Here is a 20,000-nt window from a genome sequence, read left to right as displayed (position 1 = left end):
AAGCAGGTTTGGGCCTGGTTAGTACTTGGATGGGAGACCGCCTGGGAATACCAGGTGCTGTAAGCTTTTTGGAAATGTTTCACTAATTATATAATAATCTTGCAAAAAAAAAAAAAAAAAAAAAAGAGTCAATGCCCGATCTCCGAATCTTAGCATGTTTGGTACTGGTTACTACTTGGATGGTAGACTGCCTGGGAATAATTCCAGGTGCTGTAAGCTTTTGGGGTTTCTTCCCTACTTATATAATGTACTGGAGATGAGAGTGGCTGATCTTTAAATAGCCCTCTCTTTGCAGCAGTTTTCGCTTACGGCCATACCAACCTGAGCACACTAGAGGCACTAGTGAGCAAACAGGAAGTGATTGTGCCAGAGAGGGGTGAGGGAGGCTCACCCAAACTTTTTGTGTTTTGTTATTTTGGTTTGGTTAAAATAAGTGTTTTTGTTTGTAGTATTTTGTTATTTTTGTTTTATTTGTGTCCTCCCAACAGCTCTGCTGTTTGGGAGGGATCTGTCGGGGTTTGTTTTATGTAAAATGGATAGATTAATGGCAACTGACATGGATTTGACACGAGGAACACGGAGGCAAGCAGAAAATGGACTGGGTTATCGACAAAGAGAAAAGGATTACAATGAAATAACTGATAAGAGGATTTACACAAAAGAAGCGACTGTGGTGGTGGATTTGTCGGAGGTACAAGACGGGAGAGCAGAGGATATTATAAAAGCACTAACAGAAAAGATTGAAGTAACAAGAATTTTAGCAATACGACCTAAGCAGATGAGGGAATATGAGATTACATTGGAGCATGAAGAGGACACTGAGAAACTGGTTGATGGACTAACCATTAAAGGTAAAATTTGTGAAATCAAAAAGTTACACAACAGAGACTTTGTTGTCTCGTTCATGCATTTGCCTGCATACATGAATGACCATGAGATTTTAAATAAGCTTGAAGGATGGGGAGTAACACCCATTTCTCAAATAAGGAGGAGATTCTACTCGGGCACCCATATAGAAGATGGAACGAGGTTCTTAAGAGTGCGTTTTCCAAAGGAAGTGGCTTCTTTACCATACAGCACAAGGATGGAGACCGAGGGAGGTCCTCAATACTTTAGGGTGATACACAGTAAGCAGGTGAAGACCTGTAGACTGTGTATGAGCCCTGACCATATAATGAAGGACTGTCCGGACTTCAAATGTCACAAATGCGAGGAAAGAGGCCATTTCGCAAGAGACTGTACTGCGATAAGGTGCCCAGACTGTAAAATGACATTGGACAAATGTGAATGTTGGATGGACAATGAGCAACAGGAAGAGGATCAAGTGAGCGGGCAAATGCATGAGAATGATAATGAGGAGGAGCAACAGGAGGACGCAGAAAAATCCAAGGAAAAGAACATAGGAAATGGACATGAATTAACAACATCAACACAGGAAGAGGAAGAGACATGGACACCAATGCAGATAACGGCGAGTATACAGAATATACTAGACAAAGTGGAGGAGCAGGAAGGAGTCAACGAAGAAGGGGAGCTAGACATTGAGAGTGGAAACATCACGGATGGTGGGAGCACGGGGGCATCGAACAAAAGAAGAAGAGTGAAAAAGGTAACACCAAATATTGAAAAAGCAAGGAAAAGAGTGGTGAAGGAAGTGTTTACAGAAAATCAGGACAGTGGTGGACTTTTAGAAGAGGGAGAAGATATGGACTAATAAGATGGGTATTTTATCGTTTTTGTTTTACTTTATGGTGTTGAGAATTGTGTCCTTTAATGCAAGAGGATTATTGAATGTTTTGAAATTTGAAAAGATGAAAGAGTTGTGTAAAAATGATGATATGATTTTATTGCAAGAAACTAACTGGAAAGGAAATGTAATGGAAGATTTTAAAAGAAGGTGGGATGGGGAAATATTTTTTAGTAACGGGGAGAAAAGTTTGGGAGGAGGAGTGGCTATTTTGATTAAAAAAGGGAAAGCTACTATGACAAAACAAATCTATGATGATAAAAAAGGGAAATGTATTGCAGTAGAAATTGATTTTGAGGATGAAAAATTTATTGTAGTAAATATACATGCACCAAATGAGGAAAAGGATAAGAAAATGTATTTTAATGTTTTAAGAGACATAATAGAGAAATGGAAAAGGGTGGTGGTTGCAGGGGATTTTAATACTGTTTTTAGCAAAATAGACATGGCTAATGGGATGGTTTTTAGGACGGACGGTGGAAGGAAGGAACTTAAATTATTGATGGAAGAAAAAAATATGATTGATGTTTGGAGAGAAAGAAATGGAAAAAAGAGAGAATATTCCAGAAAACAGTTAGTTGGGAATTTTATGTGCCAAACTAGGATAGATTATTTTCTGAGCACAAGAAATTTGGATTGTTTTATTGATGATGTACTTTATAAAGAAACAACTTTAAGTGATCATAAAATGGTTTTAATGAGGATGGATTTTAAAAGGGAAACGAAAGGGCCTGGGGTATGGATTTTAAATACAGAAATCTTAAATCATGAAAGTTTTAAAAATGGGATAGAGAATTTATTAGATGAGGAAAAAAAAGATGCAATGTATTTAGAAGATAAAAGACAATGGTGGGAAAATGTGAAATTTGAAATAAAGAAATATTCAATTAATTTCTGTAATATACTGCAAAGGGTGAAAAGGACAAAGGAAAAAGAAATAAGAAGAACGTTAAAAGAAGAGTTAAACAAAAATGAAGTAAATGTGCAAAAAGTGTTTGAAATGGAGGAGAAGCTTAAAAAAATGGAGGAAGACAAATGCCAGGGAGCGATGTTGAGAAGTAAAGCTAAATACACAATAGAGGGGGAAAAATGTAACAGATTCTTTTTTAATCTCGAAAAAAGTAGGGGAAAAGCTGAAATGATCAAAGAGCTTAAAAACAGAGATGGCCAGTCGGTTTTTAATACAGGAGAGATTTTAAAAGAAATAGAGACTTTTTATGAAAAGCTTTTTAAATCAGAAGGGGTGGAGGAGGAGAAGGGAAATGTTTTGTTGCAAAGAATAACTAGGAAAGTTGGAGAAGAAGATAAAATAGACTGTGAAAAGGAGATAGAAACGGAAGAAATTATACAAGCTATAAACTCCCTAAGAGTAAAAAAGAGTCCAGGAATAGATGGTATTGGAAGTGAATTTTACAAAGTTTTTAAAGAAAAACTCAGTGTGATTTTAAAGGGGATTTATGATGATATTTTTAGGAAAGAAGGAGTCAATCCAAGAATGGGGTTAGGTTTAATGAAAATAATTTATAAGAAACAAGGTGATAAAACAAATTTGAAGAATTTTAGACCCATCACAATGCTAAATACTGATTTTAAGATTTTAGCTAAAGTTTTAGCTAACAGATTGAAGAATGTAATGCCAAGTATAATTGAAACTAATCAAGCATATGGTGTAAAAGGGAGGGACATAGCAGACATTACAAGTAGCATAAGAGACATAATAGGTTATATAAAAGAAAAGGAAAAGAAAGCATATGTTATAAGGTTGGATTTTGAAAAAGCATTTGATAGAGTGGAGCATAAATTCTTATTTTCTGTTTTAAAGAAGTTCGGTTTTGGGGAAAATTTTATTAAATGGATTGCAATTTTATACAAGGATATCTTAACGAAAGTAAAATGTAATGGATTTTTAAGTCAACCTTTTAAAGTTTTAAGGTCTATAAGGCAGGGGTGTCCGTTATCAGCACAGCTTTATTCTTTGGTGGCAGAACCTTTAGGACTTTTAATAAATAAGGAGGAAGGAATAAAAGGAATAAAAATGGAAGAGGAAGGGGAATTTAAGAAAATCTTTCAATACGCAGATGATACAACAATTGTGGTGGAAAATATGGAAAGCGTTAAAAAGGTTATGGAAAAAATTAAATACTATTGTGATGGGACGGGTGCAAAAATCAATGAAGAAAAAACTGTGTATATGAAATTTGGAGGGGTGGTGGATTTAGCAGGGGTGTTTAAGTTCATGGAGGTACAGGAAATAAAGATTTTAGGGGTGGTGTTAGCAAAGAATGAAAAAGTGGCAGTAGATAATATGTGGGAAGGGATAGTAGGTGGAATGGAGAGAAGGTTGATTTTTTGGAGGAACATGTTTTTAAGTTTGAGGGGGAAAATATTAATTGTGAATTTGTTAATGTTGTCTAAAATGTGGTATGTTTTACATGTGATGCCATTGCCAAACTGGGTTTTAAAAAGGATAAAGAAATGTGTTTTAGAGTTTTTATGGGATAAAAAGCCTCCAAGGATTGCTTATTTTACATTAATAGGGCAGCTGGATGAGGGAGGGATGGGTTTAGTGGATGTGGAACAAAAAATGAAAAGTATGAGGGTGAAAGTTGTTAAAAAATATCTGGATAGGACAAACAAAGCTGAATGGAAAAAAATGATGGGTTTTTATCTAAATAAATGTGGGAATTTTAAATTGGGGGATAATATTTTATGGATGAAACTCAAAAATTGGATGCTAGAGGGTATACCAGGATTTTATCAGGAAGTTTTAAGTGCTTGGAGACTTTTTTTAACAGAGGTTGATTTTAATCCGAGGGGGAGGGAAGTTGTTTTAAATCAACCTCTGTTTCTGAATGGAAAGATAAAGCTACAAGAGCAGGATATCTATTTTAAAAAATGGATGAAGGTGGGAATTTTAAAAATACGAGATGTTTTATGGGAATATAAAGAGGGATTTTTACCATTGCAGGTCATTATAGATGCTATGGAAGAGGAGAAGGAGGATTTTAATATGTCAGGTTTAAGAAGACAATATGAGGATGTAAAAAAGGCAATCCCAAGGCAATGGCTGGATGAAATAAGCAAAGGGGGGAGAAGCGAAAACAAAATGGATGTGTTTTTCAAATGGAAAGATAAGTGGTTTGACTTAAATTTGGGAACTGTTGGAATGTTTTACTGTTTTTTTAGAAATTCTGTTTTTAAAAAACCTATTGCTAATGTATTTTGGATGAGGCATTTTAATGAAGTCAAAGAGAAAGATATTTGGAAGATCCTAAAATGGCAATGTTTGGATGTGGAACTAGAATGTTTGGATTATTTTATAAGACACAATGTGGTTTTTACTGAAATGCGATTGTGTGCAATGCTAAAAGAAACAAATGCACAGTGCAAAGTATGTAAAAATGCTGATGAAGGTATTTTACACTTGTTTTTATATTGTGAAAAACTGACCCCTTTTTTTAAAGAACTAAAAGAGACAATTAATGCTTTGAGGGATAATAAGGGGGATTTGAACTGGGAGATGAATTTTATGTTAGGAATGAACGAGAATAATGCAAATAAGAAACTAATTAATTTATTATTAATTTTGGCAAAAAAGGCAATTTGGAAAAGAAGAAATGTGGCTAAAAACAGGGACTTTATTTTAAATTTGTGGTTACTGTTTAAAGGGATGGTGGGAGACTATGTTCAAACGTTGTATAATTATTTTATATTTGAAAACAAGGTGGGAAATTTTTACAAAATATTTACAAAAGATGTTGTGTGGATTCTTGGGCAAATGCATATTGCAATGCCTGAAAAGGATGTTTTTTAGTTTTTTCTAATGTTTATTTGATTGAATGTAAAATTTATGCTTACTAAATAAAATTTTTATTCGACAAAAAAAAAAAAAAAAAAAAAAAAAAAAAAAAAAAGCTATGCCCGATCTCGGAAGCTAAGCAGGTTTGGGCCTGGTTAGTACTTGGATGGGAGACCGTCTGGGAATACCAGGTGCTGTAAGCTTTTTGGAAATGTTTCACTAATTATATAATAATCTTGCAAAAAAAAAAAAAAAAAAGAGTCAATGACCGATCTCCGAATCTTAGCATGTTTGGTACTGGTTACTACTTGGATGGTAGACTGCCTGGGAATAATTCCAGGTGCTGTAAGCTTTTTGGGTTTCTTCCCTACTTATATAATGTACTGGAGATTAGAGTGGCTGATCTTTAAATAGCCCTCTCTTTGCAGCAGTTTTCGCTTACGGCCATACCAACCTGGCTATGCCCGATCTCGTCTGATCTCGGAAGCTAAGCAGGTTTGGGCCTGGTTAGTACTTGGATGGGAGACCGCCTGGGAATACCAGGTGCTGTAAGCTTTTTGGAAATGTTTCACTAATTATATAATAATCTTGCAAAAAAAAAAAAAAAAAAAAAAAAAGAGTCAATGCCCGATCTCCGAATCTTAGCATGTTTGGTACTGGTTACTACTTGGATGGTAGACTGCCTGGGAATAATTCCAGGTGCTGTAAGCTTTTGGGTTTTCTTCCCTACTTATATAATGTACTGGAGATTAGAGTGGCTGATCTTTAAATAGCCCTCTCTTTGCAGCAGTTTTCGCTTACGGCCATACCAACCTGGCTATGCCCGATCTCGGAAGCTAAGCAGGTTTGGGCCTGGTTAGTACTTGGATGGGAGACCGCCTGGGAATACCAGGTGCTGTAAGCTTTTTGGAAATGTTTCACTAATTATATAATAATCTTGCAAAAAAAAAAAAAAAAAAGAGTCAATGACCGATCTCCGATTCTTAGCATGTTTGGTACTGGTTACTACTTGGATGGTAGACTGCCTGGGAATAATTCCAGGTGCTGTAAGCTTTTGGGGTTTCTTCCCTACTTATATATTGTACTGGAGATTAGAGTGGCTGATCTTTAAATAGCCCTCTCTTTGCAGCAGTTTTCGCTTACGGCCATACCAACCTGGCTATGCCCGATCTCGGAAGCTAAGCAGGTTTGGGCCTGGTTAGTACTTGGATGGGAGACCGTCTGGGAATACCAGGTGCTGTAAGCTTTTTGGAAATGTTTCACTAATTATATAATAATCTTGCAAAAAAAAAAAAAAAAAAGAGTCAATGACCGATCTCCGAATCTTAGCATGTTTGGTACTGGTTACTACTTGGATGGTAGACTGCCTGGGAATAATTCCAGGTGCTGTAAGCTTTTTGGGTTTCTTCCCTACTTATATAATGTACTGGAGATTAGAGTGGCTGATCTTTAAATAGCCCTCTCTTTGCAGCAGTTTTCGCTTACGGCCATACCAACCTGGCTATGCCCGATCTCGTCTGATCTCGGAAGCTAAGCAGGTTTGGGCCTGGTTAGTACTTGGATGGGAGACCGCCTGGGAATACCAGGTGCTGTAAGCTTTTTGGAAATGTTTCACTAATTATATAATAATCTTGCAAAAAAAAAAAAAAAAAAAAAAAAGAGTCAATGCCCGATCTCCGAATCTTAGCATGTTTGGTACTGGTTACTACTTGGATGGTAGACTGCCTGGGAATAATTCCAGGTGCTGTAAGCTTTTGGGTTTTCTTCCCTACTTATATAATGTACTGGAGATTAGAGTGGCTGATCTTTAAATAGCCCTCTCTTTGCAGCAGTTTTCGCTTACGGCCATACCAACCTGGCTATGCCCGATCTCGGAAGCTAAGCAGGTTTGGGCCTGGTTAGTACTTGGATGGGAGACCGCCTGGGAATACCAGGTGCTGTAAGCTTTTTGGAAATGTTTCACTAATTATATAATAATCTTGCAAAAAAAAAAAAAAAAAAGAGTCAATGACCGATCTCCGAATCTTAGCATGTTTGGTACTGGTTACTACTTGGATGGTAGACTGCCTGGGAATAATTCCAGGTGCTGTAAGCTTTTGGGGTTTCTTCCCTACTTATATAATGTACTGGAGATTAGAGTGGCTGATCTTTAAATAGCCCTCTCTTTGCAGCAGTTTTCGCTTACGGCCATACCAACCTGGCTATGCCCGATCTCGGAAGCTAAGCAGGTTTGGGCCTGGTTAGTACTTGGATGGGAGACCGTCTGGGAATACCAGGTGCTGTAAGCTTTTTGGAAATGTTTCACTAATTATATAATAATCTTGCAAAAAAAAAAAAAAAAAAGAGTCAATGACCGATCTCCGAATCTTAGCATGTTTGGTACTGGTTACTACTTGGATGGTAGACTGCCTGGGAATAATTCCAGGTGCTGTAAGCTTTTTGGGTTTCTTCCCTACTTATATAATGTACTGGAGATTAGAGTGGCTGATCTTTAAATAGCCCTCTCTTTGCAGCAGTTTTCGCTTACGGCCATACCAACCTGGCTATGCCCGATCTCGTCTGATCTCGGAAGCTAAGCAGGTTTGGGCCTGGTTAGTACTTGGATGGGAGACCGCCTGGGAATACCAGGTGCTGTAAGCTTTTTGGAAATGTTTCACTAATTATATAATAATCTTGCAAAAAAAAAAAAAAAAAAAAAAAAGAGTCAATGCCCGATCTCCGAATCTTAGCATGTTTGGTACTGGTTACTACTTGGATGGTAGACTGCCTGGGAATAATTCCAGGTGCTGTAAGCTTTTGGGTTTTCTTCCCTACTTATATAATGTACTGGAGATTAGAGTGGCTGATCTTTAAATAGCCCTCTCTTTGCAGCAGTTTTCGCTTACGGCCATACCAACCTGGCTATGCCCGATCTCGTCTGATCTCGGAAGCTAAGCAGGTTTGGGCCTGGTTAGTACTTGGATGGGAGACCGCCTGGGAATACCAGGTGCTGTAAGCTTTTTGGAAATGTTTCACTAATTATATAATAATCTTGCAAAAAAAAAAAAAAAAAAGAGTCAATGCCCGATCTCCGAATCTTAGCATGTTTGGTACTGGTTACTACTTGGATGGTAGACTGCCTGGGAATAATTCCAGGTGCTGTAAGCTTTTGGGTTTTCTTCCCTACTTATATAATGTACTGGAGATTAGAGTGGCTGATCTTTAAATAGCCCTCTCTTTGCAGCAGTTTTCGCTTACGGCCATACCAACCTGGCTATGCCCGATCTCGGAAGCTAAGCAGGTTTGGGCCTGGTTAGTACTTGGATGGGAGACCGTCTGGGAATACCAGGTGCTGTAAGCTTTTTGGAAATGTTTCACTAATTATATAATAATCTTGCAAAAAAAAAAAAAAAAAAAAAAAAGAGTCAATGACCGATCTCCGAATCTTAGCATGTTTGGTACTGGTTACTACTTGGATGGTAGACTGCCTGGGAATAATTCCAGGTGCTGTAAGCTTTTTGGGTTTCTTCCCTACTTATATAATGTACTGGAGATTAGAGTGGCTGATCTTTAAATAGCCCTCTCTTTGCAGCAGTTTTCGCTTACGGCCATACCAACCTGGCTATGCCCGATCTCGTCTGATCTCGGAAGCTAAGCAGGTTTGGGCCTGGTTAGTACTTGGATGGGAGACCGCCTGGGAATACCAGGTGCTGTAAGCTTTTTGGAAATGTTTCACTAATTATATAATAATCTTGCAAAAAAAAAAAAAAAAGAGTCAATGCCCGATCTCCGAATCTTAGCATGTTTGGTACTGGTTACTACTTGGATGGTAGACTGCCTGGGAATAATTCCAGGTGCTGTAAGCTTTTGGGTTTTCTTCCCTACTTATATAATGTACTGGAGATTAGAGTGGCTGATCTTTAAATAGCCCTCTCTTTGCAGCAGTTTTTGCTTACGGCCATACCAACCTGGCTATGCCCGATCTCGGAAGCTAAGCAGGTTTGGGCCTGGTTAGTACTTGGATGGGAGACCGCCTGGGAATACCAGGTGCTGTAAGCTTTTTGGAAATGTTTCACTAATTATATAATAATCTTGCAAAAAAAAAAAAAAAAAAAGAGTCAATGACCGATCTCCGAATCTTAGCATGTTTGGTACTGGTTACTACTTGGATGGTAGACTGCCTGGGAATAATTCCAGGTGCTGTAAGCTTTTTGGGTTTCTTCCCTACTTATATAATGTACTGGAGATTAGAGTGGCTGATCTTTAAATAGCCCTCTCTTTGCAGCAGTTTTCGCTTACGGCCATACCAACCTGGCTATGCCCGATCTCGTCTGATCTCGGAAGCTAAGCAGGTTTGGGCCTGGTTAGTACTTGGATGGGAGACCGCCTGGGAATACCAGGTGCTGTAAGCTTTTTGGAAATGTTTCACTAATTATATAATAATCTTGCAAAAAAAAAAAAAAAAAAGAGTCAATGACCGATCTCCGAATCTTAGCATGTTTGGTACTGGTTACTACTTGGATGGTAGACTGCCTGGGAATAATTCCAGGTGCTGTAAGCTTTTTGGGTTTCTTCCCTACTTATATAATGTACTGGAGATTAGAGTGGCTGATCTTTAAATAGCCCTCTCTTTGCAGCAGTTTTCGCTTACGGCCATACCAACCTGGCTATGCCCGATCTCGTCTGATCTCGGAAGCTAAGCAGGTTTCGGCCTGGTTAGTACTTGGATGGGAGACCGCCTGGGAATACCAGGTGCTGTAAGCTTTTTGGAAATGTTTCACTAATTATATAATAATCTTGCAAAAAAAAAAAAAAAAAAGAGTCAATGCCCGATCTCCGAATCTTAGCATGTTTGGTACTGGTTACTACTTGGATGGTAGACTGCCTGGGAATAATTCCAGGTGCTGTAAGCTTTTGGGTTTTCTTCCCTACTTATATAATGTACTGGAGATTAGAGTGGCTGATCTTTAAATAGCCCTCTCTTTGCAGCAGTTTTCGCTTACGGCCATACCAACCTGGCTATGCCCGATCTCGTCTGATCTCGGAAGCTAAGCAGGTTTGGGCCTGGTTAGTACTTGGATGGGAGACCGCCTGGGAATACCAGGTGCTGTAAGCTTTTTGGAAATGTTTCACTAATTATATAATAATCTTGCAAAAAAAAAAAAAAAAGAGTCAATGCCCGATCTCCGAATCTTAGCATGTTTGGTACTGGTTACTACTTGGATGGTAGACTGCCTGGGAATAATTCCAGGTGCTGTAAGCTTTTGGGTTTTCTTCCCTACTTCTATAATGTACTGGAGATTAGAGTGGCTGATCTTTAAATAGCCCTCTCTTTGCAGCAGTTTTCGCTTATGGCCATACCAACCTGGCTATGCCCGATCTCGTCTGATCTCGGAAGCTAAGCAGGTTTGGGCCTGGTTAGTACTTGGATGGGAGACCGCCTGGGAATACCAGGTGCTGTAAGCTTTTTGGAAAGTTTCACTAATTATATAATAATCTTGCAAAAAAAAAAAAAAGAGTCAATGCCCGATCTCCGAATCTTAGCATGTTTGGTACTGGTTACTACTTGGATGGTAGACTGCCTGGGAATAATTCCAGGTGCTGTAAGCTTTTGGGTTTTCTTCCCTACTTATATAATGTACTGGAGATTAGAGTGGCTGATCTTTAAATAGCCCTCTCTTTGCAGCAGTTTTCGCTTACGGCCATACCAACCTGGCTATGCCCGATCTCGTCTGATCTCGGAAGCTAAGCAGGTTTGGGCCTGGTTAGTACTTGGATGGGAGACCGCCTGGGAATACCAGGTGCTGTAAGCTTTTTGGAAATGTTTCACTAATTATATAATAATCTTGCAAAAAAAAAAAAAAAGACTCAATGCCCGATCTCCGAATCTTAGCATGTTTGGTACTGGTTACTACTTGGATGGTAGACTGCCTGGGAATAATTCCAGGTGCTGTAAGCTTTTGGGTTTTCTTCCCTACTTATATAATGTACTGGAGATTAGAGTGGCTGATCTTTAAATAGCCCTCTCTTTGCAGCAGTTTTCGCTTACGGCCATACCAACCTGGCTATGCCCGATCTCGGAAGCTAAGCAGGTTTGGGCCTGGTTAGTACTTGGATGGGAGACCGCCTGGGAATACCAGGTGCTGTAAGCTTTTTGGAAATGTTTCACTAATTATATAATAATCTTGCAAAAAAAAAAAAAAAAAAAGAGTCAATGACCGATCTCCGAATCTTAGCATGTTTGGTACTGGTTACTACTTGGATGGTAGACTGCCTGGGAATAATTCCAGGTGCTGTAAGCTTTTGGGGTTTCTTCCCTACTTATATAATGTACTGGAGATTAGAGTGGCTGATCTTTAAATAGCCCTCTCTTTGCAGCAGTTTTCGCTTACGGCCATACCAACCTGGCTATGCCCGATCTCGGAAGCTAAGCAGGTTTGGGCCTGGTTAGTACTTGGATGGGAGACCGTCTGGGAATACCAGGTGCTGTAAGCTTTTTGGAAATGTTTCACTAATTATATAATAATCTTGCAAAAAAAAAAAAAAAAAAGAGTCAATGACCGATCTCCGAATCTTAGCATGTTTGGTACTGGTTACTACTTGGATGGTAGACTGCCTGGGAATAATTCCAGGTGCTGTAAGCTTTTTGGGTTTCTTCCCTACTTATATAATGTACTGGAGATTAGAGTGGCTGATCTTTAAATAGCCCTCTCTTTGCAGCAGTTTTCGCTTACGGCCATACCAACCTGGCTATGCCCGATCTCGTCTGATCTCGGAAGCTAAGCAGGTTTGGGCCTGGTTAGTACTTGGATGGGAGACCGTCTGGGAATACCAGGTGCTGTAAGCTTTTTGGAAATGTTTCACTAATTATATAATAATCTTGCAAAAAAAAAAAAAAAAAGAGTCAATGACCGATCTCCGAATCTTAGCATGTTTGGTACTGGTTACTACTTGGATGGTAGACTGCCTGGGAATAATTCCAGGTGCTGTAAGCTTTTTGGGTTTCTTCCCTACTTATATAATGTACTGGAGATTAGAGTGGCTGATCTTTAAATAGCCCTCTCTTTGCAGCAGTTTTCGCTTACGGCCATACCAACCTGGCTATGCCCGATCTCGTCTGATCTCGGAAGCTAACCAGGTTTGGGCCTGGTTAGTACTTGGATGGGAGACCGCCTGGGAATACCAGGTGCTGTAAGCTTTTTGGAAATGTTTCACTAATTATATAATAATCTTGCAAAAAAAAAAAAAAAAAAAAAAAAAGAGTCAATGCCCGATCTCCGAATCTTAGCATGTTTGGTACTGGTTACTACTTGGATGGTAGACTGCCTGGGAATAATTCCAGGTGCTGTAAGCTTTTGGGTTTTCTTCCCTACTTATATAATGTACTGGAGATTAGAGTGGCTGATCTTTAAATAGCCCTCTCTTTGAAGCAGTTTTCGCTTACGGCCATACCAACCTGGCTATGCCCGATCTCGGAAGCTAAGCAGGTTTGGGCCTGGTTAGTACTTGGATGGGAGACCGTCTGGGAATACCAGGTGCTGTAAGCTTTTTGGAAATGTTTCACAAATTATATAATAATCTTGCAAAAAAAAAAAAAAAAGAGTCAATGACCGATCTCCGAATCTTAGCATGTTTGGTACTGGTTACTACTTGGATGGTAGACTGCCTGGGAATAATTCCAGGTGCTGTAAGCTTTTTGGGTTTCTTCCCTACTTATATAATGTACTGGAGATTAGAGTGGCTGATCTTTAAATAGCCCTCTCTTTGCAGCAGTTTTCGCTTACGGCCATACCAACCTGGCTATGCCCGATCTCGTCTGATCTCGGAAGCTAAGCAGGTTTGGGCCTGGTTAGTACTTGGATGGGAGACCGCCTGGGAATACCAGGTGCTGTAAGCTTTTTGGAAATGTTTCACTAATTATATAATAATCTTGCAAAAAAAAAAAAAAAAAAAAAAAAAAAAACAAAAGAGTCAATGCCCGATCTCCGAATCTTAGCATGTTTGGTATTGGTTACTACTTGGATGGTAGACTGCCTGGGAATAATTCCAGGTGCTGTAAGCTTTTGGGTTTTCTTCCCTACTTATATAATGTACTGGAGATTAGAGTGGCTGATCTTTAAATAGCCCTCTCTTTGCAGCAGTTTTCGCTTACGGCCATACCAACCTGAGGGCGCTAGAGAGCTACAGGAAGTGTTGGCTGCAGTTGGGAGAGGAAGGCTCTCCTCCATTTTGTGTTTTTCTATTTGTGGTTGTTTTGTTTGTTTTGTGAATCTGTGATTGTTTCTTTGGCATTTTTTCTTTTTTGAAAGCCACCTAACAGCAGCATATCGCTGTCTGGAGGGTGGTTGATCTTTTTTTTTTCTCAAAAATGGACGGATTGTATGGTAACGACTCGGAACTGGCTGGAGAGACTCGAATGGCAAATGACAATGGACTGGCAGGAGGAACATGCACGGCAAGCGACACTGGACTGGCTGGAGGAACACGCATGGCAATCGACACTGGACTGGCTGGAGGAACAAGCATGGCAAACAACACTGGACTGGCTGGAGGAACACGCATGGTAAACGACACTAGAATGGCTGGAGGAACAATTATGGCAAACGACAATGGACTGGCTGGAGGAACACGCACGGCAAATGACACTGGACTGGAGAAGCGACAAAGAGCTGGAAATGTAAAAGATCAAGAAGCAAGGAAAAGATTTGGTGAAAGAAAATATTTAAAGGAGGCAACAGTGATCGTGAGTACAGAGAATGTGATTGGTGTGAGAGGAGAGGATATAATTAAAGCAATCTCAGAAAAAATTGGAAGTGGAAAGGTGTTGGCTGTAAGACCCAGACAAGGCAAAGAATATGAACTGACATTGGAACAGGAAGAAATGTGTGACATTTTAATCAATGGATTGACAATAAAGGGAGTGGACTGTGAAGTAAAAAAACTGCAAAATAAAGATTACGTTGTTTCCTTCATGCACCTGCCTGTCTACCTGGAGGATAAGGAAATTGTAAACAAATTGGAAGGATGGGGGGTTTCCCCCATATCTAAAATCAAAAGAAGGTGCTATCCGGACACTGACATCGAAGACGGCACAAGGTTTGTAAAGGTGAGGTTCCCCAAAGAAGTGGCATCACTCCCTTACAGCACTAAGATTGAAACAGCTGAAGGCCCCCAGTACTTTAGGGTGATGCACAGCCACCAGGTGAAGACTTGTAGGCTGTGCATGAGCCCAGAACATCTACTGAAAGAGTGCCCAGAATTCAAGTGCCATAAATGTTTGGAAAGGGGACATTTTGCACGAGACTGCAATGCTGTCAGGTGTCCGGATTGCCAAGAAATTTTAAATAAATGTGAATGCTGGATGGAGGGGGTGGTAGGTGGAAGGAAAGAACAGGTGGACAGACAGGTGCATGAAGAAAACAATGATGAAGGACATTGTGATGAAAGACATGAAGAAGACAAATTACAACCAAAGGAAACAGAGGAAGGAACAAACAACAGACAGGAAGGAGAAGGAGAAAAAGAAAAAGAAAATAACAATGAACAAATAAGAGAAGAGGACACACAAATTACACCGATGGACATATCTTCAATTCATGGACAAAAAGGAAAAGAACAAGACAAAGAAACTGATAACGAAGGAGAAATTAGTATGGAGGAGGATGAGAAGGAAAAGGCGGAGAGGGGAAAAATACGAAGAAGATCGCTAAAGGTAAAGCCAAATATAGAAAGTTCAAGAAAAAAAGTGAAATGTTTAAATAGGTTTGAGGTGTTAAAGGAATTGGAGGAGAAAGACTGAGAATGATGGGTTTTAGATATTTATTATTTTTCTTTTTAATGGTTTTAAGTGTTGTGACTTTTAATGCAAGAGGACTTTTGAACTTAAAGAAATTTGAAAATATAAAAGAAAAATGTAAAAGAGAAGACATTATTGTACTACAGGAAACAAACTGGAGAGAAAATGTAATGAATGAATATAAAAAGAGATGGGGAGGAGGGATTTTGTACAATAATGGAGATGGGAGGTTTGGGAGAGGTGTGGCTTTTTTAATGAAGGATGATGTTTTTAAAGCAAGTCAAATTTTATACAAAGATACGATGGGTAAATGTATGGTTGTAGAGACAAAACATGAAGGAAGGGAATTGATTTTAGTAAATGTACATGCACCAACGGAGGAGAAGGAAAAGAAAGAGTTTTTTTATGTTTTAAGTAGTTTTGTAAAGAAGTATAAAGAAATAATAATGATGGGGGATTTTAATACGGTTTTTAGTAAACAAGACATGGCAGATGGAATGGTTTTTAAAACTGACAAAGGGAGAAAAGAATTAAAAGCTTTAATGGCAGAAAATAATATGATAGATGTGTGGAGAGAAAGAAATGAAAAGAAAAAAGAGTTTTCAAGAAGGCAAATAGTGGGGCAGTTTGTGTGTGAAACAAGAATTGATTTTATTTTATGTACAAGAAATGTGGAGAATTTTATAGAAAATATTAAGTATGAAGAAACAAGTTTTAGCGATCACAAGTTCTTATTTTTTAAATTGGATTGGAATAAAGTGCAAAGAGGGCCAGGAATATGGGTTTTAAATACAAAAATGTTAGAAAATGAAGACTATGTATTAAAGGTTAAAGAAATTATAGAAAAAGAAAAGGAAAATGAAATGTATGAAGAAGATAAGAGAATTTGGTGGGAGAATGTAAAGTTTTTAATAAAAAAATTCTCAATTAAGTATTGTAGCATAATACGCAAATGCAAAAGATACAACGAAAAAAAAATAAAGGAATGTTTGGAAGCGGAATTGAATAAAGAAAATAAAGATATACAAAAGATAAAGGAAATGGATGAAAAACTGAAGGAAATAGAGGAAAAAGAATATGAGGGGGCGAGGTTAAGGAGCAAAGCTAAATATACTGTGGAGGGAGAAAAGTGCACAAAGTTTTTTTTTGATTTGGAAAAAAAGAGAGGGAAAGCTGAAACAATAAAACAGGTAAGAGGGAAAAATGGGGAAGTTGTAGAGGGGAATGAAAAGATTTTAGAAGAAATAAAGAATTTTTATGAAGATCTTTTTAGTGCCAGGGGTGTAGAAGAAAACGAAAAAATTGAATTGTTGAATCGAATAAAAGTAAAAGTGAGTAAGGAAGATAAAAAAGAATGCGATCAAAAAATTGGTGAAGAAGAGATTGAAAGAGCAATACAGCAGCTGAATAAACAGAAAAGTCCAGGAATAGATGGTTTGGGAAGTGAATTTTATATATGTTTTAAAGAGATTTTAACCAAGATTTTAAAGGAAGTTTTTAGTGAGATTTTTGAAAAAGAAGAAGTTAATGAAAGAATGGGGATGGGGATAACAAAACTGATATATAAAAGGAAAGGAGAAAAGGTAGATTTAAAAAACTATAGGCCGATCACAATGCTTAACACAGATTTTAAGATTTTATCAAAGGTTTTAGCAAACAGGTTAAAGGAAGTAATGCCAAGTATAATCGAAACAAACCAAGCATACGGAGTAAAAGGAAGGGATATAGCGGATATAACAATGAGTATAAGAGACACAATATGGTATATGAAAGAACTAAATGAAGATGGTTACATAATTAGTCTAGATTTTGAAAAAGCATTTGATCGGGTTGAACACGAGTATTTATTTGATGTTTTAAAGAAATTTGGTTTTGGGGGAGATTTTATCAAATATATTGAGATTTTATATAAGGGCGCTTTAACGAGAATAAAGTGTAATGGGTTTTTAACAGAATGTTTTAAAATCACAAGATCGATAAGACAGGGTTGTCCGCTTTCGGCATTATTATATTCACTTGTATCGGAACCGTTAGGATTGGCCATAAAACAAAAAGAAGGAATAATTGGAATTGAAATTGAGGAAAATAATGCTGAGGGAAAGGTTTTTCAATATGCTGATGACACAACGATAATAGTAAAAGGAAAGGAGAGCATCAAAGAAGTTATGAATGTTGTAGAGGAATATTGTAAAGGATCTGGGAGTAAAGTAAATGAAGAAAAGACGGTATATATGAGATTTGGTAAAGCAATGGTTTTAAAGGATAGTTTTAATTTTAAGGAAGTGGAAGAAATTAGGATTTTAGGAATTTTAATGGGTAAAAATGAGATGAAAGTAAGAGATGAAATGTGGGTGGAACTAGTAACAGGAATAGAGAGAAGGTTAAATTTTTGGAAATTAAGAACTTTAAACTTAAAAGGGAAGGTTTTAGTATTGAATGTTTTAATGGTGTCTAAGCTATGGAATGTTTTATATGTGTCGCATATGCCAATGTGGACAGAAAAGAGGTTGAAGAAATGTTTTCTTGACTTTTTATGGGAGGGGAAGCCAGCAAGAATAGCTTTTAATACGATTTTAGGGGCGGTAGAGAAGGGGGGTTTAGGTTTAATAGATGTGGAACAGAGGAAAAATAGTTTGAGAGTGAAAGTAGTGAAGAAATACCTACAAGATGAGGACAAACCAGAGTGGAAAAAGACGATGAAATATTTTTTAAACAAATGTGGGGATCTTAACATGGGGGATGGAATTTTATGGATGAAAACGAAGAATTGGATGACAGAAAATTTACCAGAGTTTTATAGAGAAATTTTAAGTGCTTGGGGAAAATTTTTAGATAAAGTTGAGTTTGATCCACATGGGAGAGAACACATTTTAAATCAACCTCTGTTCTTAAACCAAAACATTTTAAAACAAGACAAAGGGATTTTTTTAAAGAAATGGATGGAAGTGGGGATAACAAGAGTGAGAGATGTATTGTATGAATTTAAAGAAGGTTTTTTACCGACACAATTTATTATAGATGCAATGGAGGAGGCAAAAGAGGATTACAGTGAACAAGACATAAAAAATAAATATGAAATCATTAAAAGCGCAATACCCAAAGAGTGGATTAAAAGAATAGAATGTATGGAAGAAGAGCCAAAAGAGAAATGTATTTACGTGAAATTAGGGGAAAAACTGTATGATTTTAAGGAATGTACTCTGAAAATGATTTATTGTTCTTTTAGAGATGGTGTTTTTAAAGAGCCTATTGCAAATGGATACTGGATGCAGAAATTCAAAGATTTAAAAAATGAGTATATATGGAGAAACATGACAGGGAAGTGTGTGGAAACTAAATTGGGATGTTTGGAGTATTTTATAAGGCATAAAGTGGTTTTTACTGAGATTATTTTAAATAAAATAGGAAGGGAAGAAAATGCTCTGTGTAAAGTGTGCCAGGAAAAGGAAGAGGGGATTTTACATATGTTTTTATATTGTAGAGAACTGGAGGAGTTTTTAAGAAAATGTAAATGTTTAATTAAAGATGTGACTGAAGACTGGGATGAAAATGTAATGGAATGGAACAGAGTGGTGATGTTTGGTTGGGAAAAAAAGTGTCAAAACAAAAATTTTATTAATCTGTGTGTAATGCTAATGAAAAGTGCAATATGGGAGAGAAGAACTGTGGCTAAAAAGGAAATCATTGTGTTGGATGTTTGGACTGTGTTTAAAAGGAAAACCGAATTATATATTGAAAGGCTGTATGTGTATTTTAAAGGTGTAAATATGTTGGATTATTTTTATGATGTTTTTACCCCAAAAGTTTATTGTGTTTTAAATGATTCAATGTGGAAGCTGCCAGGAAGTGAAGGACATTTTTAAATTATCTATGTAAAGGAAAGATGTGTAATGTAGAGATGTGTATAGAAGAAATGCTGTATTTTCTATTGCTTGTGTTTAATCTATTGTACTTTATTTGAAATTTCTTTAATAAAAAAAAAAAAAAAAAAAAAAAAAAGGCTATGCCCGATCTCGGAAGCTAAGCAGGTTTGGGCCTGGTTAGTACTTGGATGGGAGACCGTCTGGGAATACCAGGTGCTGTAAGCTTTTTGGAAATGTTTCACTAATTATATAATAATCTTGCAAAAAAAAAAAAAAAAAAGAGTCAATGCCCGATCTCCGAATCTTAGCATGTTTGGTACTGGTTACTACTTGGATGGTAGACTGCCTGGGAATAATTCCAGGTGCTGTAAGCTTTTGGGTTTTCTTCCCTACTTATATAATGTACTGGAGATTAGAGTGGCTGATCTTTAAATAGCCCTCTCTTTGCAGCAGTTTTCGCTTACGGCCATACCAACCTGGCTATGCCCGATCTCGTCTGATCTCGAAAGCTAAGCAGGTTTGGGCCTGGTTAGTACTTGGATGGGAGACCGCCTGGGAATACCAGGTGCTGTAAGCTTTTTGGAAATGTTTCACTAATTATATAATAATCTTGCAAAAAAAAAAAAAAAAAAAAAGAGTCAATGCCCGATCTCCGAATCTTAGCATGTTTGGTACTGGTTACTACTTGGATGGTAGACTGCCTGGGAATAATTCCAGGTGCTGTAAGCTTTTGGGTTTTCTTCCCTACTTATATAATGTACTGGAGATTAGAGTGGCTGATCTTTAAATAGCCCTCTCTTTGCAGCAGTTTTCGCT

General features: G+C 37.7%; 16 non-coding genes and 9 pseudogenes across 16 annotated transcripts in view; all 25 read left to right on the top strand.

Annotated features, from left to right (window-relative positions):
• LOC132128437 (5S ribosomal RNA) overlaps window positions 1-66 on the top strand; it is a 119-nt gene extending 53 nt beyond the window's left edge. The window contains exon 1 of the ribosomal RNA XR_009428026.1: window positions 1-66. This exon is cut by the window's left edge and continues 53 nt beyond it. This is a non-coding gene — a ribosomal RNA (5S ribosomal RNA).
• Window positions 67-5,982: 5,916 nt separating this feature from the next.
• LOC132128436 (5S ribosomal RNA) lies at window positions 5,983-6,101 on the top strand. Its single transcript, XR_009428025.1, has one exon. It is a non-coding gene; the product is annotated as a 5S ribosomal RNA (ribosomal RNA).
• Window positions 6,102-6,341: 240 nt separating this feature from the next.
• LOC132128219 (5S ribosomal RNA) lies at window positions 6,342-6,450 on the top strand (annotated as a pseudogene).
• Window positions 6,451-6,683: 233 nt separating this feature from the next.
• Window positions 6,684-6,792, top strand: LOC132128240 (5S ribosomal RNA; annotated as a pseudogene).
• Window positions 6,793-7,025: 233 nt separating this feature from the next.
• LOC132128435 (5S ribosomal RNA) lies at window positions 7,026-7,144 on the top strand. The gene has a single exon (XR_009428024.1). It is a non-coding gene; the product is annotated as a 5S ribosomal RNA (ribosomal RNA).
• Window positions 7,145-7,383: 239 nt separating this feature from the next.
• LOC132128218 (5S ribosomal RNA) lies at window positions 7,384-7,492 on the top strand (annotated as a pseudogene).
• Window positions 7,493-7,725: 233 nt separating this feature from the next.
• Window positions 7,726-7,834, top strand: LOC132128239 (5S ribosomal RNA; annotated as a pseudogene).
• Window positions 7,835-8,067: 233 nt separating this feature from the next.
• Window positions 8,068-8,186, top strand: LOC132128434 (5S ribosomal RNA). The gene has a single exon (XR_009428023.1). It is a non-coding gene; the product is annotated as a 5S ribosomal RNA (ribosomal RNA).
• Window positions 8,187-8,425: 239 nt separating this feature from the next.
• LOC132128432 (5S ribosomal RNA) lies at window positions 8,426-8,544 on the top strand. Its single transcript, XR_009428021.1, has one exon. It is a non-coding gene; the product is annotated as a 5S ribosomal RNA (ribosomal RNA).
• Window positions 8,545-8,777: 233 nt separating this feature from the next.
• On the top strand, window positions 8,778-8,886 carry LOC132128238 (5S ribosomal RNA; annotated as a pseudogene).
• A 239-nt stretch (window positions 8,887-9,125) lies between these two features.
• LOC132128431 (5S ribosomal RNA) lies at window positions 9,126-9,244 on the top strand. The gene has a single exon (XR_009428020.1). It is a non-coding gene; the product is annotated as a 5S ribosomal RNA (ribosomal RNA).
• A 231-nt stretch (window positions 9,245-9,475) lies between these two features.
• On the top strand, window positions 9,476-9,584 carry LOC132128217 (5S ribosomal RNA; annotated as a pseudogene).
• Window positions 9,585-9,818: 234 nt separating this feature from the next.
• Window positions 9,819-9,937, top strand: LOC132128430 (5S ribosomal RNA). The gene has a single exon (XR_009428019.1). It is a non-coding gene; the product is annotated as a 5S ribosomal RNA (ribosomal RNA).
• Window positions 9,938-10,170: 233 nt separating this feature from the next.
• Window positions 10,171-10,289, top strand: LOC132128089 (5S ribosomal RNA). The gene has a single exon (XR_009427803.1). It is a non-coding gene; the product is annotated as a 5S ribosomal RNA (ribosomal RNA).
• A 233-nt stretch (window positions 10,290-10,522) lies between these two features.
• Window positions 10,523-10,641, top strand: LOC132128429 (5S ribosomal RNA). Its single transcript, XR_009428018.1, has one exon. It is a non-coding gene; the product is annotated as a 5S ribosomal RNA (ribosomal RNA).
• A 231-nt stretch (window positions 10,642-10,872) lies between these two features.
• Window positions 10,873-10,991, top strand: LOC132128768 (5S ribosomal RNA). Its single transcript, XR_009428337.1, has one exon. It is a non-coding gene; the product is annotated as a 5S ribosomal RNA (ribosomal RNA).
• A 228-nt stretch (window positions 10,992-11,219) lies between these two features.
• Window positions 11,220-11,338, top strand: LOC132128428 (5S ribosomal RNA). Its single transcript, XR_009428017.1, has one exon. It is a non-coding gene; the product is annotated as a 5S ribosomal RNA (ribosomal RNA).
• A 230-nt stretch (window positions 11,339-11,568) lies between these two features.
• Window positions 11,569-11,677, top strand: LOC132128216 (5S ribosomal RNA; annotated as a pseudogene).
• Window positions 11,678-11,911: 234 nt separating this feature from the next.
• On the top strand, window positions 11,912-12,020 carry LOC132128237 (5S ribosomal RNA; annotated as a pseudogene).
• A 233-nt stretch (window positions 12,021-12,253) lies between these two features.
• LOC132128745 (5S ribosomal RNA) lies at window positions 12,254-12,372 on the top strand. The gene has a single exon (XR_009428314.1). It is a non-coding gene; the product is annotated as a 5S ribosomal RNA (ribosomal RNA).
• A 232-nt stretch (window positions 12,373-12,604) lies between these two features.
• Window positions 12,605-12,723, top strand: LOC132127946 (5S ribosomal RNA). The gene has a single exon (XR_009427669.1). It is a non-coding gene; the product is annotated as a 5S ribosomal RNA (ribosomal RNA).
• Window positions 12,724-12,963: 240 nt separating this feature from the next.
• Window positions 12,964-13,072, top strand: LOC132128236 (5S ribosomal RNA; annotated as a pseudogene).
• Window positions 13,073-13,303: 231 nt separating this feature from the next.
• LOC132128427 (5S ribosomal RNA) lies at window positions 13,304-13,422 on the top strand. Its single transcript, XR_009428016.1, has one exon. It is a non-coding gene; the product is annotated as a 5S ribosomal RNA (ribosomal RNA).
• A 6,220-nt stretch (window positions 13,423-19,642) lies between these two features.
• Window positions 19,643-19,761, top strand: LOC132127923 (5S ribosomal RNA). Its single transcript, XR_009427648.1, has one exon. It is a non-coding gene; the product is annotated as a 5S ribosomal RNA (ribosomal RNA).
• A 236-nt stretch (window positions 19,762-19,997) lies between these two features.
• The window catches only part of LOC132128766 (5S ribosomal RNA), a 119-nt gene continuing 116 nt past the window's right edge, over window positions 19,998-20,000 (top strand). The window contains exon 1 of the ribosomal RNA XR_009428334.1: window positions 19,998-20,000. This exon is cut by the window's right edge and continues 116 nt beyond it. This is a non-coding gene — a ribosomal RNA (5S ribosomal RNA).

This window comes from Carassius carassius, chromosome 45 (genome assembly GCF_963082965.1).
Source record: "Carassius carassius chromosome 45, fCarCar2.1, whole genome shotgun sequence".
In the NCBI taxonomy this organism is placed as follows: Eukaryota; Metazoa; Chordata; class Actinopteri; order Cypriniformes; family Cyprinidae; genus Carassius; species Carassius carassius.
Note: the sequence above shows the minus strand (reverse complement) of the source record. Positions and strands in the feature narration are given on the sequence as shown.